Source organism: Ceratotherium simum, chromosome 6, assembly GCF_057802395.1.
Source record: "Ceratotherium simum simum isolate JZ-2026a chromosome 6, ASM5780239v1, whole genome shotgun sequence".
NCBI classification, from domain to species: domain Eukaryota; kingdom Metazoa; phylum Chordata; class Mammalia; order Perissodactyla; family Rhinocerotidae; genus Ceratotherium; species Ceratotherium simum.
This window is the reverse complement of record NC_141905.1, coordinates 73328899-73347133: the sequence shown is the minus strand read 5'-3', so window position 1 is coordinate 73347133 and position 18235 is coordinate 73328899. Positions and strand designations below refer to the sequence as shown.

Sequence of the window (18235 nt, the reverse complement as noted above, 5' to 3'; positions counted from 1 at the left end):
ATCCCAAGTCAAACAGGCTGACTTGTTTGAATACTTGGACTTCACTGTGAAGATGCTGGCTTTCTTAATACTTCCAGGGAAATTACTATTTAGGGCAGTGGTGCTTAACTGTTTAGGAGGCATCGTTACCACCTGGAGAGTTTGTTAAAACATGGATTTCTGGGCCCTGTTTTGAGAGTTTCTGATTCAGGGGAAGGGGGAAGGGCACGAGGTTTTGCGTTTCTAACTGCCAGGTGATGTTGATGCTGCTGGTCCAAGGACCACACTTTGACACTGTCTAGGTAATCTACAGTTTCTGTGGATAAAATGACTAGCCCTGCAGGCAGATAAGTGAGAGCTTATAAAGTAGCCTCTCCATTGCCTTCTTCTAACTTTATCTTGCTTATAATGCACAGATGGCAAAGAGCATCATTCTTGCTCTGACTCTCCTGCAGTATAGAGTGAAGCTACAGTTCATAATAAAACAGACCTTCTGTGCGATTCGAGTGGCCAAGACACTGCTGTCAGTATATGACACTGGATGTGCAGAGGGTGGGCAGGGTGGGTGAGGGAGGAAGTTAGAAGGGACCTTTTCCTGGGAGTGAGTTGGGGCTCAGCTTAGCTTGGGAAAGGCAGCACTAATTCAGAGTCAAGGCATGGTGGGCCATTCTCTAGGTGTCATTCCTAATTCTCCAAGAGTTAGGTGAGCATTTTTACTGGGGTTCGTAGACCTCTTTGGAATCCTTTGGTAAAAGATAGTTTCATTAGATATCTTCAATCACAAAGGCTACAACTCCCTCTTTAGTCTTTGAGGAGCTAAAATATATCATTAAAACTTAGAGTGTTTCACCCACTGCCACTATATCTGGTCTATATTCTAGCTGTCTGCATTGTTTTTGTTGTTTATTATTTGAAACATTATGAAGGGAGGGAGAAGTTTAAGAAAAATTAAGAAAAACAGGGAATGGTAGAAAAATATAGTAAGGTTATTCCACACTGGAATGTCTGATGGAAAATGGGAGAGAAGGCTCAGTACCTCTCAGAAAAATGGAAGAGCCTGTGGGTTCCCAGGTCCACGGAGGGTCCCATAAGTGACACATGGGCTAGACGAGTGTCTACTGGACTGCTGTCTATGTGCCACTCTTGGGACCCCTGTCTAGACAGTCACTGAAGAACAGAGTTTTAGGGTGGACAGTGGGAATGGTATCTGCTGCCCTGGAGTCCAGTCGTGCTGTGCCTACTCACCTGGAAGACACTACCAGTCCTGCTGTGTGTGAAGGTCCCAGCCTGAAACAGTGAACCTTAGCAGTGGCTTCTTGATCACATCACAATTTTATTGAGGTCTACTCTCTGCAAGGCATTTCAGGGATGACCTGATACACTGGAAAGTTCCTACCTTCAGTAGGTTCAAAGGCTCAAAGGAAGGAAGAGTTAGTGTTTCAAATGAATCAGAAAAAGCCTTACAGAAAAGGGATCATTTAAGATTGGTCTTGAGGGGTTCTATAAGTTTCTTAAGGTTAAGCATGGTGTTTGATTCAACTTGTATCCATAACACAGTGTCTGCTCCATTGTAAGTGCTCAGTGAATGCTGAATGAACTAATAAGTGAATGAATGATGTGCATGGGTGGGGGAGATGGTTATACTTATTTAAATGTTTATTCAGAACCTAATAAGAGATAAGCATTCTAGGTATGGAAACAAATAAAATACAATTCTTGACCTGAAAGTACTCACATTCTAGCAAGTAACAAAGACACATAAATAAGTAATTATGATACAATGTGAAATGTATTCAACAGAGAACTATTAAAGTGATATGGGACCACAGTGCAGGGAGTAATTAATTCTGCTGCAAGGTCATGGCAGGCTAGGCTTTGAAGCATGAATAGGAGTGCAACAGGTGGATAAAGAGGAAATGAGAGAAAGGTGGTCAAACTGTCAAAACAGAAGCAGTGAGGTGCAACCTCTGTCTGAGGAAATGCAGCCAGCTGAGTTTGGCAGGAGCTACTGTTTGTCACTTAGTACAGCAGTGAACACAAGAAGGGTAAACAGAGGACTTTGCGGGTCAGGAGGAGCAGAGGTTGGGTAGAACTGGAGGGTGGATATACAGATGCCTCCAGGAACCAGGCAGGTGACCTAAATGAGTGGAGATTGGAGCAAACTGGACAGCATGGCCCTCTCTAAAGGGAGAAGCCACTCTGTCACTCCATCCTAGTTCCCATGGAGGGATGTGGGCCAAGTAGTCAGACCTTCCAATTTTCAAGAGTAACTAGAAATAGGGATTTTTATGTAAAATCTCCAGATGTTTAAATGTTGGCAAATGATTCAACTTTCTCTTCAAAAACTTTGTGTGGGCCAAACAAAACATGTCTGTGGGCAGGACTCACACGAAGGGCCTCCAGATTGTGGTCTGGGGCTTAACGCAGTGCTCGCCGAACCTACCCACAGTAAGGAAGACATTTTCACACATCAGGACCCGGGAATTGTGCGCGTATGCATATAAATGGCTAAAATAAAAGTCACATGAAACCATACTTACCTTTCCTTTCAGCTATTTTCTGTTCTCTTCTGTTTTTTAAATATGCTGCTCATGATCCATTGAACTTATTTCATATTTCAATGAGTCAAGACCTGAAGTTTGAAAACCATTGGTTTAGAACATCTACACTAACTAGTTTTATTGGATGAAGACAGAATAAGGTACTCTTCTGGGCAACCATGTTTCCATCCTGGATACTCTTATAATAGTGATTCATAGGTATGTTTTGGTTATGTTGGGTTTCTTTACTTGCAACTGGAAAAGTTTTGACAAAATAGTTTCAGAATCTTTTATTGATCACTTTATCCTAAACACAGCTTGACTCGAATTTCGTGTTATCTTTATGGGTGCTTAATACAATTGAGAACTGACCCAGCTGTTAAATTCAGAGTAAAATGCTGTGTGGCTGAAGTTCAGCAGCAAGTCCAAAGGAAACCCCCATTCAGGCCTCATCAGTTCTAAGCATGATGTTTCTGGAACTACTTTTTTATCTAGAAGAATTTCCCCATATGATTCTGCATCACCGCACTCCTGTCACCATGCTCACGTGGTCCCCTTGCGTTTGCATCACAGCCAGGGAGAGGAGGACAAGTTCAGGGCTTGGATGGTCTGTCCTGCACCATCTCACCCATCATCAGTGCAGCAGCTCTTCACCTCCATCTGTGGGCATCATGTGCTAAATAGCATTCATTTTTGACATATCACAACATTTCAAGAGATATTATCATTTAGAGGCTTTGGAGAGAGGTCACCCCTCCCTCAGGAATGCCTGAGAGGTGAGTTGTCGTAGCAAGCCTCCAATGCACCAGGAAAGGCTTGGCCATTCTTTGGGTTCAGGGCATGTCTGCCCTCACTCCTATCTTGAGTCAGAGGCACCCCTGCAACATGCAACAGGACTCCAAAAGAGCTTGGACTTGTGAAACAAGCCCAAGAGCATCTTCTTGCCATTGGAAGGAGCTGGTATGATGGCGAGACCCCTAGGGAAAGGCCATGCCAACCATGAAAGCCACATGACCACAGTGAGGCAGCACTGATGTGGTGGTTTTGCATAATAAGTAGGCAAAGAAGCCAGCTGCTAAACATGAATTAAGCAAACAAGGCCAGACAGAGCAGCAGCTTGCTAGGATGGAGAGTAGCCGATATATTACTATTGGGGTGGGGGCCAACACCGTGTAAGACGACCGGGCGCAGTGTTTGGAGACAAGAGGGGAAGGCGCCTTGCTTACAGGGCCTGTGCATTGCCTCCCTCCAGGGCACCGCTCTCATCCTCGTGAAGGGGAGCAGCACCCCCTGGAGCAGCCCACAGCCTGCGTGTTCTCTTTACCCAGAGGTGGTGTGCTGCCAGGGAGCGGATGCTGGGATTGGTATCAGATAAATCACCTCTCTGCCACTTTCCAGAAGATACAGAGCCAAGCTCTTCACCTGCGTGAGATTCAGTTTTTTCTTCAGTGAAAATAGTACTGAGAACGCCCACTTTTCCTTCCAGGTGGGGAGGTTTGATAAGTTATCTGATAAATTTGAGCATTGGAAAGAATTATTGGTAGATCTACAACAAAAATTTCTAAAAAAAAAAAAAAAGATGATGGGTTGTTTATCAGAAGCTAGGCAAGTGGGAAAAAAGGAAATGATTAAATCTAAGAGAAAAAAAGATGTACAAGAAAGGGACTCGATTCACAGGATGCACCACAGAGCCTAGTAGAACAATAATTACATTCTCAAAGTGTGAACACTGACCGCAGATTTAGCTGAAAATTGTAGTATAGCCATATTGGTAAGAGCAGGATGTTAGTAAGTAATGGCTGAGTTGGTGTATGCACGGTGTTAAGAAATGTAGCGATGAAGACCAGAAAAAACACCCAAAGTTGAACACATCTGCCTATGGGAGGGTGGGAGGAGCGGGGCAGGCAATTGCCATCATGCATTTTAAGCATTTTTGTTTTTTATGCATATAAGTCTATTTAGTTTCTTAAACCTTGATAAAAATAAAAACATATGGGAGAAAAAGCACACTACCCTCTTCATATCTTTATTGTCAGGATTCATTTAAGTAAGATAATATGTGTAAAAGCTTCAAACATGGCTCCTTCCATACAGTAGGCGCTCAATAAATGTTAATTGAAGGTCGGTTGATCTGTAGAGTTTATTTAAGTAGAAGAGTAGGTGCACAGCCTAGAGCCAAAGGGAGTGGCCCAAGATCCCTTGCAGAGAAAATAAGATTTATATGTAGGTAGGGAGAAGCATTAAATTTGTAAATGGATGGAGAGGCAGTGTCAAACTGCCTTCAGCTAGGATTTTCAGTAGAGACAGGTTCAGAGCCTGAACTTGGGAAGCCCTTCCCTGCATATGTCCATCTCTTTCTCATTGGTCTCTTGTGGTACAATTGTCATTCCATTTGCCTTGATGGCTTTGTAAAATTATCCCCTAAGCCTTCAGGATTTTATAGGTTTGCCTGAAATTCAAGTTGTGTTTACGAGTGGGAGCGCTGCAGCCAAACTGCCTGGGTTCAAACCCTAGCTCTACTGTTTATTAATTGTGTGACCTTGGGCAAGTCACTCAACCTCCCTGCGCCTCAGTTTCCTCACCAGAAAATAAGGATATTAATAGTACCAACTTCATAGGACTATTGTGAGAATTGAATCAATTAATAAATGTAAAGCATTTGAAACAATGCCTGGCACATAGTGAGAGCTCAGTATTGTTTGTTCTTGCTGCTGTCACTGCTACTGTTACCTCTTGGCTGGGTAAGATCAGGGCCAGCATGTTCATTGATATGGAATTTAGTAATCAGATTAGTTTCAGGACCCAGGCAAGTAAGTAGAGCTAGGATAGGTGAGTTGAGGAACCAGGGAAGGCCCACCCATTTCTGCCAGGCAGTCTCTTTGCAGTTGACCTCCAGCAGAGCAAGAGTTTGTAGACCTTCGTCATGCCACGTTACTCCAGGGCCACATGAGTGGCTTCCTGTGGCCAGTAATTCCCACGGTCTTGTGACAGAACGTCACCAAGAAGTTCTCCTTGCTGGTTCTTGATGCCCACATCCTCTGGGCAAGCAAGCTGAGGACTCTAGTTCCTCTTTATGCTGTGGGATGAATTGAGATGTCTAATAATGATTTGGTGCAGGCATGTGTGGACCTTATAAAAACAGTAGTTTTACAGTGTTTCAGGCCGGAAGCCAGGTGTGCTCAGGATTCTTACTGGAGGAGGCTGACCACCCCCTCTGCAGCCATCCCTGTAGGCTATTCCACATCACCATGTCATACTCCGGGGACAATGCACTTAGCTTTTCCAAGGCTCTGGTGCCACCTCCACTCCTCCTTGGGTCAGTTCAGCTGGAAATTGTGCTTCCTGGTGTGGTTCTCATTCAGAGAGAAGCTTAGTCAGAGTTGATTTGAGACTGGTCCATCCGTATGCTCATTCCTTCAGCTTTTGTTTTTTTCTGAGTCAGAGACTTAAGCAAGTCCTGTGTCTGATGTCATTAGTTGAGTTTATTGACGTCATCAAATTACCTAATTGATAAATACTGTTGGTGAACCCAAGATATTCAACCAACTTTCAGTTTCACCTAGAGGCTGTTGCAATGGAAGAGGAACGGAAAACCAGGCTAGTGTTAAGTGAATGAACATATTGAACATACGTTTATAGAGCACAGACTTGTACCAGGAACTGTGCTGGACCCTGGGAATACAGTGGCAATTACCTCTTGGTGGAGAAGACAGAAAATAAAGAAACACTGTTTAGATTGTGGTAAGTATAAAGAAAGTAAACAGAGTTGGGGGTAGTAGGGACGCAGGGAGACTGGCTTTACTGAGGTGGTTTGGGGAGAACTCTCTGCGAGGTGGCATATCAGCTGCTGTAGGGTGAGACCAGAAGGAGAGGAGCCACCCTTGCAAGTAGCTGAGGGACGAGCCTTCTGGGAAGGGAAAAGGCCGTGTCTGGAGATCTTGAAGCAGCAGGAATTGGAGCTTGGGACTGACGTGGAGAGAGCAAGAGAAGAGACTGGAAGGGTGGGCGGGGCTCTGTGGCCACAGTAGGGCATCTTGCATAGTGCAGGGAAAGCTACTTGGAGCACTGCTTATTACTGCTGTCATCTGCTCTAATTATGTCCTTAAAAGATCATTCTCGTTGCTGTGTGGCCAAGTGATTGAACAAATTAGTCCAAAGCCCACGCTGAAGACACAGACTCCACGCATTCTTCCTAACTGTCCAGTAAACCCCTCCTAACACCCTGCTTGGTGAGGGATCAATTTCTTATAGGCATGTCCTATTGTTTCTAATTTCCTGGTAAATGTCTGGCACTGACACTGGTATTGAAGTACCTCTAGGCAAGTCGTGTTTGTGAAGACTCCCACATGAGATGTGAACTGGGTCTGATGGTATCTCATTCAATTTTTTTTTGTCTTTTTATGTGCTCTTTCCCAAGAGGGCAGCAGAGATGGAATGATAATGAGAATATTTGTCAGGGTGGGGATGTGTTGGTGGAAAACAAATATATACCTAAGTGTGGAGGATTTCCTGCACTAATAAGGTGTGAGATGTGTAGAAGGTGTTGGGTGTTTCCTGTCTGTGTGTATACATTGTTCCTTCTGATTGCTGTGTAAATGTTGAGAAGCTGAGACTAACAAATACTAGTCAAACCAGCTGCTTAAAATCTGCAGAGACAAAAAAGAGACTAGTGATTTCTTAGGACTGAGCAGGGGAAGGAATGGGGAGTAACTGCTACTGGGCATGAGGTTTCTTTTTGGGGTGATGAAAATGTTCTAAAACTAGATTGTGGTGATGGTCACAACTCTGTGACTATACCAAAAGCCATTGAATTGTACACTTTAAATGGGTGAATTGTATGATATGTGAATTATCTACTGTTTACAGGCCTATGGGTTAAACTGAAATGGTGACAGTGAAAGCTATAAGATTCATTGAGTGAACTGAACTTTCTTTGGGTATTACATAGCAGAAAAGCAAGTGTCTGTTGCTAAAACAGCGCCGGAAATTCAACATATTTGAGTTTAAGGTGGAGTGCATGGGCATTTATGATCAAAGACCTTCAACTATGACCCACCATATTCCCACATTGAAACACCATGGAAACAATAATGGCTTCCATTTCTTGAGCACTCACTATCTGTCAGGAAAGGTGCTGAGCACTTTATATACATTAACTCTTTTATCCTCCTAAGTGTCAATGTAGGATTTATCCCCATTTTACAGAAGGGGAAATTGAGGCTTAGGGAAGAAAAGTAACTTGTTTCAAGATCACAGAGCTAAGAGGGGTGGAGGCAGGATTCACACCAAGTCTGTCTGACCAGGACCAGTGCTGTGACCAGCTCACCACTGGAGGTGACCCCTCTCTGCAAGCCATAATGTCACAGCACGGCACTCCCAATTTACCTGCACCGTGAGCTGAAAAATAGTCCTATCTCATCTCCTAAGAAGTAGCCTAGACTATATTCTGTATCACTCATCTCAAGATCTCAACCCAAGGGGACATGAGGAACCTTTAAAGCTGTTCCTTAGCTTGTCCTTCAAGGAGGCACAGGGGCAAACCTCTTCTACTGTCTTATATTCCATGATGCCCTTCACTTACTATGCTTCAGCTAAACCAGATTTCCTGCTGTTCCCCAAACACACTCCATCCCACCCTTCCCATTGTCCAAGATGACTTAGTCTTCCTTCCTACTGTTTAAATCCTACTCTTCGTTTAAGGCACAGCTGGAAGGGTGCTTCCTTCTTGAAGCATTTTTCTGGTTTCTCTCCTCATTTTACAATTGTCTTCTGGCACATGATTTAGTCTCTACCTTGTATTCATATTCACTCATTACCATTCATATTTTCTCTCTCTTTCTCTCTCTCTCCCCTGCCCTCCACCTCCATCCATCTACCGTACTAAACTGGAGGCTCTTTAAGGGCGGGATCTGGGATTTACAGGAATGTCGTGGGAGAAACAGTGCAGCTGTCTCCTTCCATTGCTCTTGTCCATGAAGCCTCTGTTTCGGAAGACTGCCTGACTTACCGTGCCCTCAGATGAGCCCTGGGCTCTCCTGCCTTCAGGCCCTTGCTGTGGTGTCCCTGCTCTCTGACCTATCCTCCCCCAGGGCTTTTCACCTACAGCCCTGCCCTACAGTGTCAAATTCCACTCCCTCCCCCATGGAACTTTCTCCAACTATTTGTCCTGGCCTACTGCATGTTTCTCTCTGCAGAAGTCCTAGCATATTATCCATGCCACCCCTATATTCCTAACCTCCTAGGATGGCTTCTGAGTGGTTTTCTGTCTGTGTCCATCAACTCCCCAGGTAGGGCTTCCTGTGTGCTATGCGCATACCTGGGATCCCTGCCTCTGAAGGGGCATGAGTAGTCTTGTCTCTGGAGTTCCCCACAGACACTGGCACAACACAGCACACACAGTGGCACTCGCTTGGTCAATATTTGTTGACTCTGTTGATAAGAAGGTATTTCCCAAGGGTTGGAAGGTTGCATTTAGGAATTTTCATGGAGGCATCTTTTAAATATCTCTCTCCCTCTCCGCCGAGTCCCATGTTGGACTTCAAGCATATTTTTTCTTTCCCAGTGATAGACTTCACTAGGTCTAAGCTTTGTTAAACTTCAGGAGATCATCTCTTCTCTCCCATTCAAGCAGATGAACTCCTGAAGCTAAATGACAGAATGATCAGACCTCGGCCCCCCCCTCCCCCGCCCCCCCCCCCCCCCGGGGTTGTGCTGTCACCTGGATGACTAGGAAAATACCTGGCAAGGCGACAAGTATAGATTATATGTGTTTGCCTTTTCTTGCAAAGGTAACACCAGGCAAAATTATGTCATACGGAAAGCTTGAACGGGCTAGAACTTCAGGTCTGGGAGGAGCCTAAGTGCCTAGAGAGTAGTTCTAGCATTTATAAAATCATGTCTGACTCTGCATGTTGGATGCTGTAGACACAAGTCTTTTGCTTTTGTCTCCCCCTGGATGTGCAGACACTGGAGAGACCTCGGGGAAGATGGGTTTGTCTGTTGATTCACAGAGCAGGAGTGGGGGTGCCTTTTCAGAGAGGGTTCAAATTCTTGTTTCTGAAAAGCACTCGCACTCCCTGCTCTGTGAATCAACACATAAACTCACCTTCCCCTGGGTCTGCTAGCAGGATAACCTCGGCACAATGCTGTGCTGCTAAATGTTTAACAGCCAGCTCTGGGACAGGGAGCAGGGGAAGGCCCTAATTTGTAAAGTTTGCCAGTTTCCGTGGTGTAAATACCCCTACCATGGACGATTTCAAGCTACTGAGGTGAAGTCACTGACCACACAGTTGGGCAGAGCTGTGCACAGTCAGCTCTCTGTGACTGGCAAGAGCCCGCTCCAGCTCACCACTCTTGGGGCAAGTCCCTTAACATCTCTAAAGCTCAGTTTTCATATTTATAGAGTGAGGATAATTTGAGGTTGATGGGATCAAGAGAGAGATTCTATTTGAACACCTTTTGTAAATTGTGTAGTACCTTACGCGTAGTCATCACTTTCATTAGTTTGTCTAAAATGCTATTTTCAACTAGTTAGTAATTCCCAGTGTGTCCTGGGCAGTGAGTAGAAGCTGCCGAACGAAAAGGCAAAGACAGCTGGGAAGCTTCCAGTGCTGTTGTCAGACTTTGGTTGTACCTCACAGGGACCCTTCGATCCACATTGGTTCTCCTAAGGTGTCTGGATTTGGAATTAGGGGGTAGAAGGCAGTGTGGCACCCTGCCTAAGTTAAACCCTGGCTCAGGGCCCTAGGCCTAAATGCTGATAGACTGTGATTCTCTCTCTTAACTTGCATTCCCGTAAAGGGCTCCAGTGGGACCACAATCCTCCCAATCCATGAATCAGCACAGAGGAGACTCTCTAGCAGTCTATAAGGATGTGATGTTCTGCCAGCAGGGTTCATGCTGAAGCCACTGCCCAATTGTTTGACTTGATCCATTTCTAAATGGAATTGCTGGTGCAGGGACAATTTGATATCCCTAGGTGACCTTAAAAGGCTCTATCAAATTTCAGAAGGGATTTTTGTTATACTTCAGAAAGTCCTGCTCCTACATGTTCGTGACAGTCTTTCTTGACAGTGGGCTGACACGGGCATCTGTGTGCCAGGCTGGTGCTGGAGGGGCTCCCAGGAGGAGATGTTTCCACCACCGCCCCGCATTCTCAGCCCCTCTTTATGGTCTCAGGGAGGAAGAGTCACCTGGAGGAGAGGGAGGCCTGGGGGTCAGGTCTAACTAACTCCTAATCTAAGACCCTTTCTAATTACTGTTTGGGAGGAGAGGTGGGACTTTATGCAAATAACTGTACTCCAAAGTAAAATTACTGAGTGCCATCAGAGAAAGGCTAGGGGAGGTCAAAAAAGAGTGTTGTCTCAGTGAGTCATCTCAACCAAAAGGTGTGTCTAGGGAGTTGCTCTTTTAGAAGGAGGAGGAGAAGGCACCATGCTGATTTTAAATCCCTTTCTAAGATTAACCTTCATACACAGAAGGCAAGTGTAGCACATCAGGGACAAAGTGTCATGTGATTTACAAGGAGGAAGTTTCCTGGCTGAATTATTATAATCCTAGTACCTGTTTGCGTTGGGGGAATCAGATTAACTGGATTTGAGCCCGGGCTGTTTCTGTAACCAGGAGCCCAGCTGACCGATTGCTGACTGGTCTTTTACTTTTGGAGGAATAGCAAGGACCTATTGCATTGCCTCAGAGAAGGGCAAATCAAATATCGGGACATCTTACAAGGGGAAAGCCACAAGTGGCAGGGAAGCCAGAGCAGAGCTGTCCCACTGCCGCCTCCTGGGAGTGTTTGTGCCAAGGCAGCCCTGCGCTCTGTGCCAAGTAACAATCCTGATTACCAGACTAACACGGTATAAGAAAATGAGGTCGTGGAAGCCAATTAAAGAGAAGGATCATTTTGGACAACTAATGACAGGGTGCCAGTGTGTAGCTTCAAGTAACTACCACTTGCCACAGCAGGAAGTGGACTTTTAGGTAAACTGCAAATTAAGCACTCTATGCATTTATTTAAACTCTTGAGTTTTTTGTTTCCTAGGCTCAACACTAGTGCTATTCTAGCTTCGAGAAAGGGAGTAGGAGGTGGAGGGAAACAGTAGGAGAGGGGAGAACACAGCTCTGCACTATGTGTTTACAATTAAATGGGAAGTCATGGGCTAGAAGCATAGAAAATATTCTAGGTAACGCAGCAGTCTCTCTGAAATTAGACTCCCGGGAGAATCAGATTCCTGGCTTGAAGCAGAAAACAGCCTTACTAGCAGAATATCATTTTGTGGTTGCAAATCCAGACCAATCCTCATCAAGGACAGTGTCCAGTCGAGGCGTCTGCTCAGGGCGGAGGCTGCAGGGAAGACCGTCCTGATGGTGGGTTGCATTTCCTTGCTGTGTCACCGTTACTCTAAAAGGGTTCTTTTCCCATAAATTGCTGCAGCCCGGAATACTTTCTTTTTGTATTTGAAGTGTTATTTCCCATCTGCTTCTTTACGAGCAGGTGTTACCTTTGGGATTATGATGCAGCTGGGTGTGCCCTGCTTCTGAGCTGTGTCATCAGAATTTAGTTAGTACATTGCAGTGGCTTGATTTCCTTCTATGCTGGATAAGACTTTCCTGTGGAAATCCCCAGCTTCAGAGCCTGGGCTTTGGAGTCACATTACTTCTTAGCTGTGTGATCTTGAACAACTCTTAGCGTTGGTGTCCTCCTCTGTGATACAGGAATAATAAAACAGCACCCCCATAAGGCAGTTGTGAGAATTACCTGTGATTGTGAGTATAAATTAGTTATCACAGTGCCTGGGACATAATAAGTACTCGATAAATTGTACCTGTTTTAATATAATGGTGTTATGGCGTTATTTATTGAGCTGTCATAAGTCCAGGACTCTGTAGCTTCATGTGGGAAATGCCCCAATAGTGGTATTGGATGGTAACCATATTTTCCGTAATCTAAAAATTGAGCTGAGAAGTACAGAGATGACAGCTCAGGTCATTTCATATGTGAAATCAGAAGTATCCCGGGGCCGGCCCTGTGGCTTGGTGGTTAAGTGCGCGCGCTGCGATGCTGGTGGCCCGGGTTCGGATCCCGGGTGCGCATCGAGGCACCACTTCTCCGTCCATCCTGAGGCCGAGTCCCACATACAGCAACTAGAAGGATGTGCAGCTATGACATACAACTATCTACTGGGGCTTTGGGGGGAAAAAATAAAATAAATAAAATCTTTAAAAAAAAAAAAAAAAAAAGAAGTATCCCAGAAATTTGGAGGACTTGACCATTGAGATGGCAATTTTGTGGGGTCAGAATTGATGCATTGTGAAACAAAAGCAAAGTAAACACAAAACAAGAGAAAATTAAGTATTGGGTGACAGTACAGGTATTTGGTGCTGAAGGACTTGGGGGAGAATGAAATATTTGATCGATATAAGCCACAGTGAAAACTTCAGAGAAGAGCCAGGATGTGGGCTGGGCCCTGTGGGTCAGGTTTGATCTGGGCAGACGAGGAAAGGAGAAACTGTTCCAAGTGAGGCACACAGCGTGAGTGAAGGCACTGGGGAAGATGGAGATCCTAGGCCAGGAAGTGGTCAGAAGGCCCAACCGAAGGGTGATTTGTGTATTTACACAAAGAAATAGTCCAGTGTTTTAGTGTGCATTCTTTGGGTTTGGACTGCCTGAGTTCAAAACCACTTAGCACATGTAGTTAAGATAAGTATTCAGCAAATGTAGTTCCTTCTTAGGTACCTGAATAGCTAAGGTGGGCCCTGTTATTGAAGATCTCTGAAGCTAGACAGAAAACTTCAGACTTGATGAATTGGGACTGAGAGAGCTATCAAAAGTCTTTTTGTTTTATTTTAATAAACTTTATTTTTTAGGACAGTTTTAGTTTTATAGAAAATTTGAGAAGATAGTACAGAGAGTTTCCATATATTCAACACCTAGTTTCCATATTAGTAACATCTTACGTTAATATAATACTTTTGTTACAATTAACCAATATTGATACTTTATTAACTACAGTCCATACTTTATTCGTATTTCCTTAGTTTTTATCTGATGTCCTTTTTTCTGTTCTGAGATCCCATCCAGGACACCACGTTACATTTCATCGTCTTGTCTCCTTAGGCTCCTCTTGGTTGTGACAAGAGGACTTTCTTTCTTGTTTTTGATGATCTTGACAGTTTTGAAGAGTACTAGTCAGGTTTTCGGAGCATGTCCCTCAATTTGGGAGTTTTCTCCTGATAACACTAGGATTACGGGGTTTTTTGGAAGGAGGACCACACAGGCAAAGGCCGGTTTCATCACATCAGATCAAAGGCACATCCATCAACGTGACTATCGCTGTTGATGTTGGCCTTGACTGCCTGGCTGAGGGAGTGTTGGTCAGAGTTGTCCACTGTAAAGTTACTTTCCCCCCCCCCTTTCCATACTGTCCTCTTTGGAAGGAAGTCACCAAGCGTAGCCCACACTTGAGGAGTGGGGAGTGATGCTCCACCTCTTTGAGTGGCCTGCTGTTTGCAGGTTGCATTGAAGAAGAAAGAGCCAGGGAGTAGGAAACACTCAGCAATCTGAGAAAAGGGATTGAAGGCTGGATTCATTGCTGAGTGAAGGGATGAGCAGACAGAATTATTGGGCGATGAAAGAGAGGGTGGGATCAAGGATGACGGCAAGGTTCCCAGCGTCGGTGATTAGAGGATTGTTTGGGTGTAAAGAGCATTGATTAGTTTACTGCCAACTCTTTGTTTCTTGGCTGTGTCACCCTGAATGAGGCACTTTGTTCCTCAGAGTCTCAGTTTGCCCATTTGTAAAATGAGGTTGACAGTCCCTGTTCTTCCTACTGCATAGAGCTCTGGTGAGAGTGAAATGAGATAATACAGACGTAGGGGCTTTGAAAGCCATCAGGCACAGCACGGTCTAGTTTCTAAGGCTAGTTAAGGGAGTGGTGGTGCTGTTAAGAGAGGGGGGCTCTTGGGAGGGAAAATTTGTTCCCTGGTTGATCCTGAATATTTCAGATTCCCCGGGCAAGTTCTAACTCATACTGAGTATGCTGTCACAGGTTGTGATAGTCTCCTGCTACAGAGATTTTTATCCCAAACATGCTTTCTCAGACGTTCTGTTTCTGATGGTCTAGATCCATGGTCTGTCCCCCAGATGGAGATAGCTTGGGCAAGACGAGGCTGGTTCTGGATTAGAAGGAAGGGCTCTGCCTACTCTTTTTGGCCTTCCTCTTCCAGCCTGTAATGGCCTTTGCTTGGGGGCCCTGAAGGTTACTGAGATTTTCTTAATGGTCTCGATCCCCCAGTCTTATCACCTGAGATATCTAATAGGCATTTCCACAGTAATACATCCAAAATGGAACTTTTGGTTCCTGTCCTACGCTGGAGTTTCAGGGATGTGGCTAACCTGCTTTGCTTGACTGTAAAAGACAATGGGAAACTTCTCAGCTGACCTTGCAATAGGCTGTTTTATCTGAGAAGCCAGAATCCCTCCAAACTGCGTATTTTGCAGCAGAGGAATCCCTTGACCTTTTCAGGCAAATAGACTCTTGTTTCTTCATATGTATTTCCTCCTTATTCAGAATGTGTGCAACCATGCTTTTGGCTTTTCATTGCACTATTCTTATTTTAGCAACAAATTGATGAGCTGTGGAAAACTTGAACCATGTTTGCCCAAGTTCCAGGGTAAATCATTGACTCCTTGGTACAGTAGAAAGATCTGGGAAGCCCGAGTGCTGAGTGCACAGCTGCCAATAACTTGCTGGTAACTTTGGGCAAGGAATGTAAACTCTCTGCCCCTCAGTTTTCCTATCAGTAGAATAAGTAGGGACCACCCAGGCTCTGAAAGATGGAGCAATCAAGTAAAAATTAGCAACAGAGCCAAGTGACAAATAAGAGGAGTACAGAATTAATGTCATCAGTGTATTGCAACTGACTCAGCATATTTTAAAAATGTAAAATTGAGCCAATGAACATACATTTGGTATTAACCAAACTGCCAAAGGCAGTTATGTAAAATAAACCTCTTTATTAATCTTTAAAAAGGAGAGAGATTCTTTTGTTTACACTGATTTGAGTTGGGATGAAATAAACACTGAGTCTCTTTTGGTCTTTGGATTCTGTCATAACCTAATAAGAAAAGCCCATTTCTTCACAAGTGGGTTGTGTGTCTGCCTAGGCTGATGTATGATGGAAAGGCAAGTACGCGTGATATAGTCTCTGCTCATCTCTGGGTGAAAACAAAGGTCATCTCCGGGCGTGGAGGACGTCGCACTGTCATATATATTTCCAAAGGGAAATGCTTGCAAAATGCAGATACTGATCCCAATTCTGACCTTTGTGAGTGGTGCCAGCTTCTGCACTGGCACCTTTGTTCAGATGAAGGGAAAAGCCAAGAAGTGAAATGATATTTTCCTTCCCTCATCATTACTCAGCAAGGCTTGGTTGCTCACCTGTAAAAAATTCAAGTATCAAGAGAAACTGCAGTGCAGTGTCTTATCCAAAAATACCTTCTCCATTATAGTCAGGAGATCCACTGCGTTCTAATACTGTTTTTGAAGAGGATGGTCTTGTGGATTACTTTCTTCCTTCTCACTCTTCTCTGTAACTTGCTTATCCATGTTGTCTGAATTCTAAAGGTAAAGAGCTCTTAAACTGTCGTATGCATACGAATCACCTGAGAAGCTTACTGAAACGATAGATCCCAGACTCCCACCCCTAGTTCAATGGGACTGAAGAATCTACATTTTTTAAAAATTATTTTATTGGGATCATATTGGCTTACAACATTGTGTAAATTTCAGGTGTATATCACTATGTTTCAGTTTCTGTATAGCCTGTGTCGTGTTCACCGCCAACAGTCCAGTTTTTATCCGACACCATACATATGTGCCCCTTTACCCCTTTCGCCCTCCCCCACCCCCTTCTCCTCTGGTAACCACCAATCTGTTCTCCTCATCTGTGTGTTTGTTTATCTTCCACATATGAGTCAAATCATACGGTATTTGTCTTTCTCTGTTTGACTTATTTCGCTCAGCATAATATGCTCAAGGTCCGTCCATGTTGTCACAAATGGCACAATTTTGTCTTTTTTTATGGCTATTTCATTGTGTGTGTGTAAATATATATATGTATACACACACCGCATCTTCTTTATCCATTCCTCCATTGGTGGAATCTGCACTTTTATTACATGGAGCAGGGGGTTCTGATTCAGGGAATCAGCCGTGCCAACTGGGGATTACCACCTGGGTGCCACGCCCTGCTAGCGGTACTTTTGCGCACATTGTGTGTGTTCCCTTTATAAACCAAGTCCTAGCTGCTGCTTTTAGAACTGCCCTTGAGCTTGGCTGGATCAGTGATTGACTGACTTCTAACAATCAGGGTCAGGCTTGTGACAATTGCTGATTTAGACAGAAAGCACAGGAGGAGATGAGCTTGGGAGTCAGAGAGGCCTGGGTGTAGATCTTTGTGCTTCTGCTTACTTTTCCTTGAGCAGACTGCTCAACTTCTCTGAGGCTCTATTTCCTCATCTGTCAAATGGGAACAATATTACCCACCTCACTGAGAGAGAGAGGGGGCTGGTAAGGATGGAATAAAATGACTCATGTGTAAGCACCTTCCATGGTGCCTGACACTTAGGAGAGAGAGATGCCCAGTAAATATTATTTACTTCCATTCTTATAGGCAGCAGGAATTTAAAAAAAAAAAAAAGCCTCACATCTTCTCCTTTAGCACTTGAAGCAGATATTGTTATGGGAAACATTTTTTTAAAGCCGAGGTTAATAGATTTGGGGCCTTGTTACACATCCCTTTAAAAGTCAGTGGTTGTTTAGAGATCTTGAAAGGATGCCCCTCCTTAATTCCTGTAGATAATCCTGACTTCTGCTGTAAATACAGGTTCCAGGAGAGATCCTGGCAGGTAGATAAGGGAAAGCAGGTGTATCACATCACAGTGTTGGTACCTTGCTCCCGGAGTCCAGCGCAGAGAATTCGGATCAGGTCTTTAACCCGAAACTACAGCTGCTCCTGGTCAACATCTCACAAGAACCACCTTGTTTCTCAGAGTTTAGCTAGTAATGGATTATTTGGAGTGTCTTGTTCAAATTCTTTCCAGGCAAAATGAGAACGTTACAGTGGTCTGAGAGGGACAATGAACGATTATACTTGTGGTGTATGGAGAGGTCCTGGCTGCAAGGTGTTGCAAAATGGAGTCTCAGCAATATCTTCCCACATCTCCCTCCTGTCCAACCCGGGTTTGCCATTTGAGGAAAAAAATCATCTTTGTTCTTTGTGTTGGTTGATTAATTTTAGGGTCACTGTTCTTATCCCATATCATGCTCATGTAGGTACTTCTGTAACACGTTTTTATATATCACACAGTTCCTCCTTCTGAGGACCCTAATCAGAAAAGGAATTTAGGGCCGGCCCTGTGGCTTGGTGGTTAAGTGCGCGCGCTGCAATGCTGGTGGCCCGGGTTCGGATCCCGGGTGCGCATTGAGGCACCACTTCTCCGTCCATCCTGAGGCCGAGTCCCACATACAGCAACTGGAAGGATGTGCAGCTATGACATACAACTATCTACTGGGGCTTTGGGGGGAAAAAATAAAATAAATAAAATCTTTAAAAAAAAAAAAAAAAAGAAAAGGAATTTAATAGCAAAAAGTATCTAACTGCATTCTCTGGCTGGGAAACTGCAGGTTAAATGAGACCCTTGGTTAGCTAAAGCC

At 44.3% G+C, this 18235-nt stretch overlaps 1 protein-coding gene across 2 annotated transcripts in view; it reads left to right on the top strand.

Annotated features, from left to right (window-relative positions):
- The window catches only part of ABLIM1 (actin binding LIM protein 1), a 293279-nt gene that overhangs the window by 131314 nt on the left and 143730 nt on the right, over positions 1-18235 (top strand). The gene's annotated exons all lie outside the window — the stretch shown is intronic.